Raw genomic sequence first — 4,590 nt, 5'->3', positions numbered from 1 at the left:
AGAGCTTTGTGGGGTGCAGGATTCTGCCAATAGATATACCTCTTTTTGGCACAAGATGGGGGCACAAATAAATAAATATTGTGTTCATGTGTGTTCATGAATATGGTATCCACTGCTTTTTCAAAATGTGTACATTTGATACTTAACACTGATTTTCTGTAATCACCCCAGCAATTATTTACAAATGAAGAATCTGAGGCTGCTTAGAGACAGAGAGTAAATGATAAAGTTAGGATTCAAACATTGGAATCTGCCTGCGTCCAAATCTGGTATGCACCAAGAGGGTTCATCATTCCTCAAGTCAACCCAAGACAGGTTTTAATTCTTTGCTCCCGTTTCAAGAGAATCTCCCCATGGAGCTGAACCAGTATAAAGGATGCTCTGCCCTCCCAGTTCCCTGTTGTAGGGAGTCCTTGTTTGGGGCCATTTCCTGGTCCAATCCTTAGTCTCTAGATCCAGGAAAGTTCTGTCCTGGACTCTACAGATCTGATTTCCAGCACATGGTGCTCCTGGGGCGATTCAGAGGGCTGAGCCTTGCACAGGGCCCCCTCCTACATGACGTCCTCGGTGCCCTAAGTCAGAGCTCTGGGGATTCATTCAGCCTCATCTAAATCCATAGCCTGATCAACCCTCTGTAGTCAGCTTTTCTACCTGTTCTGCTGATAATGGATCCCTTTGTACCTTCACGTGGTGAACATGGACCCAGACAGCTCTCATGGATCTTGTGATGGATAACAATTATTGAGTGCTTATACCAGACACTGTTCTGGGCTCTCTTATGTGTACCATTTAATCCCCACCAGAACTCTTCAGGAAATATATTATGGGGCATAGAGGCACAGAGAAGTTAAATAACTTGCATGAGGTTGCACTCGTAGTGAATGATGGCGATATTAACCCAGAGCCCTCTTAGCCTCTATGTTCTGCCACCCCTCAAAATATGATAAGTGCTATGGAAACGAATGAATAGGAGGATGGTGGTCAGGGTGGGGCTCTCGGAAGAGCTGACAGTTTTGATTTGAAGCCCAACTTGTGAAAAGGAAACAGGTGTGTGAAGATTTGGGGAGGCATGGGCCAGCCAAGGAAGACAGCGAGTAGATTGCTTTGGACCTTTATTCTAGATCAAATGGATTGGACAAAGACCAGAATTTCACTTCTCTTAAAGTAGACACTACAATGATTTTCCTAAAGAAGTTTCTTATTAAGTTTCTTTTTTTTTTTTTTTTTTCTTTTTGCGGTACGCGGGCCTCTCACTGCTGTGTCCTCTCCCGCTGCGGAGCACAGGCTCCGGACGCGCAGGCCCAGCGGCCACGGCTCACGGGCCCAGCCGCTCCGCGGCATATGGGATCCTCCCAGACCGGGGCACGAACCTGTATCCCCTGCATCGGCAGGCGGACTCCCAACCACTGCGCCACCAGGGAGGCCCTAAGTTTCTTAATATCCTCAGTATAGGTCAGTAGCCAACACCAAAGCAAGAATCAGTAAGTAAAATCTTATGGAGTGAGGGAGGTGGGTATGAGACGGTCCAAGTAATGGTTTTCAGACCAAGACCAGGGAAAAACATGGTCCAGTAGGCATGGTGCTAGAATAACCGAGAGGGTTAAAAGATGAGCCAGTGTGTAAACTTTTGTTGTCACTCCTGTCCTCTCTTCTCCCCATCTGCATTCCTTGACTTGATTTCTCCTCCCATGATGCTTGTAGGAATCTATATCCTTGAAATAGTTTGTTTTCATGAGAAGTTTTGTTATTGGTTGGCCATTTTTTTAAAAACTTTTTATTGGAGTATAGTTGATTTACAATGTTGTGTTGGTTTCAGGTGTACAGCAAAGTGAATTAGTTATACATATATCCACTCTTTTTTAGATTTTTTTCCTGTATAGAGTTGGCCATTCTTTCTTGGTGGACAGTGAACATTCTGGTGTGCTGCTTCAAGTTTGTCTTTGGCTCAGGAATGTCTTCTTCTAGTATATCATAAATGGTATTTCTTTTCTATGTCTTCAGGTAACGTATTCAGGAACACCAGTTATCAGCACCTGGGATCTCTGTTGCCTGCCCTTAACTTCCGTTATCTCACTGAGAGTACGTTCCTCTAGTGAAAAGTCTCCTCAGAGCCCCCTTCAGTTCCTCAGACTGTAGATGAAGGGATTCAGCATGGGGGTGACTACCATGTACATCACCGAGGCTACTGAACCCTTTCTGGAGGGATGGGCTGTTCCAGAAGTGAGGGAGACCCCAAGGCCTGCACCACAGAACAAGATGACTGAGAGGTGAGACCCACAGGTGGAAAAGCCCTTATACTCCCCACCAGTAGATGAAAGGCCCATTATGGAGGAGATAAGAATAAGAGAAAAGGATCCCAGTCAGGGGAATAACACCCAGCAGGCCAGTTACAAAATATAGCAGGATGTCATTAACAAGGGCGTCAGAGCAGGTGAGCTTGAGAATCTGAGCAAGTTCACAGAAAAAGTGGGGGATTTCTGTCTCTTCGCAGAAGGACACCCTCAAAACCAAGCTTTGCAACAAAGAATATGTCAGGCAGATCAACCAAGAAAGCAAAAGCAGGAGACCACAAAGGCGAGGGTTCATGATGACCGTGTAGTATAGGGGGTGACAGATGGCCACGAACCGGTCATAGGCCATCGCTGTCAGTAGCAAATTATCTAGCCCAGCAAAGATCATGAAAAAATACCTCTGGGTAAGGCAGCCTTCATACCTGATGCCTTTGTTCTGCGTCTGGATGTTCAGTAACATCTTGGGGACTGTGGTGGTGCTGAAACAGATGTCAGTGAAGGACAGGTTGGAGAGGAAGAAGTACATGGGGGAGTAGAGGTGGGAGTCTGAGATGATGGCCAGGGTGGTGAGCAGGTTCCCTATAACACAGACCAGGTACATGGACAGGAACAGCCCAAAGAGGAGGGGCTGCAGGTCCATACCTTCCGAAAGGCTCAGAAGGATGAATTTTAAAATAGCTGTTTGGTTCCCTGTTTCCATATAACTTATGGAAATTGCCCGGAAAGAGGCAAGAATAATGTTCAAACAATGACAAAACAGGAATGTGCCATACATTTGAAACTCATTCACTTATGAAGTCTTATGTTTTGTCTAGCGTTTTCTAGACCAAGATCCCCTCAATAATACCCTCCCTTCCCTGCTTCGACCACTACTACCAGGAACGCCTCTTTAAAAATGAATGTCCCACACCATGCAGGGGTGTCTTGCATCTTCCCTGACTCATGACTATTCCTTTGCTGTATAATTCCTGCGAAAGTACCAGCCTCAGTAACATCTCCTTTCTGCCTTGCCATTGTGGTCTCTTCAAGTTCCAGGGAAACGTAGAGAGAAAGAGATCATTGGGAGTTGTAGAATTTAATGATGTTTTATTACCCTCATGCCATTTGCCTTGAAATAATGTCTTGAAGCAGACCATTCTCTGTCTCAAGTTTAACTCGGAGAAGGATATTGTGCAAAGATTTTATAGATAATTCCTCCATTATCATATAGTAACTTCTCCATTACTCTCCCAATTTGTCCCTCTATCGTTGTCGTAATGATCAATGTAGCATAATACACCCCAATTCCAAAGACCAAATCCCACCATACATTCTAATTGTGCCCTGCATGCTCGTGTTGCAGTTCTTTAAATTTCTTTAGGTTGAGAGGACTATGCCTTTTCTGTTTCATGTTAATTTTGTAACCTAAGCACTTAGTACAGTACTTGGTATATAATAGGTGCTCTGTAAATATTTGTTGAACGAATGACAGAAATTGTCAGGGTGTGTAGAGGCAATTCCCTATCATAAAATCTTTTTTTAATTAATTAACTTTTGGCTGCATTGGGTCTCTGTTTCTGCACATGGGCTTTCTCTAGTTGCGGCGAGCGGGGGCTGCTCTTCATTGTGGTGCGTGTTCTTCTCATTGCGGTGGCTTCTCTTGTTGTGGAGCACAGGCTCTAGGCGCGCAGGCTTCAGTAGTTGTGGCACGTGGGCTCAGTAGTTATGGCTCATGGGCTTAGTTGCTCCACGGCATGTGGGATCTTCCCAGACCAGGGATCGAACCATGTCCCCTGCATTGGCAAGCGGATTCTTAACCACTGCACCACCAGGGAAGTCCCTATCATAAAATCTTTTAACCAAGAACAAAGAGACCATTTATCATGAAGACTTTTCAATTGAAAATAAAGAGAATGAGAGACTTCTACCTTTTATGTCCCTCCTTAAAATTAAAAAAAAGTCTTAATTTCTGTTTGAATATTATGTCTCTACCACAGGAGGGAATTTCTAAACTAAGAGACAGTTATCCTCAATTTCATATACATTTAAGAAAAATTTCCTTCCTTTGAGTTGAAATGTGTCTTTTTGTAACTTACATGGTTTTAGTTCCTCTCTCTGAAGATCATTTCTCTTTGTCATGATAATATTTAGATATTTGTAGACATCTAAATGATTCTCTGCATCTCCTCATCTTCTATTTATTCCACAATTATTTGAGTGCCTACTGTATGCCAGGCAGTGGGTTAGAACTAAGTATAGAAAGGTAAGAGGCATGGGCTCTGCTTTCCTGTAGCGTTGAGTGTTACGGAAATGTTGCTGC

The 4,590-nt window shown here is 43.9% G+C and overlaps 1 pseudogene across 1 annotated transcript; it reads right to left on the bottom strand.

The window, feature by feature from the left end:
- Nucleotides 1-2,033: 2,033 nt before the first annotated feature.
- Nucleotides 2,034-3,091, bottom strand: LOC308616266 (olfactory receptor 7D4-like; annotated as a pseudogene). Its single transcript has one exon. The product of its transcript is annotated as an olfactory receptor 7D4-like (transcript).
- Nucleotides 3,092-4,590: the final 1,499 nt, after the last annotated feature.

The sequence above is a fragment of the Mesoplodon bidens genome (genome assembly GCF_964165515.1).
Source record: "Mesoplodon bidens genome assembly, chromosome: 4".
Lineage (NCBI taxonomy): Eukaryota > Metazoa > Chordata > Mammalia > Artiodactyla > Ziphiidae > Mesoplodon > Mesoplodon bidens.
The sequence above is the reverse complement of the archived record's forward strand: the minus strand, read 5'-3'. Positions and strand labels throughout refer to the sequence as shown.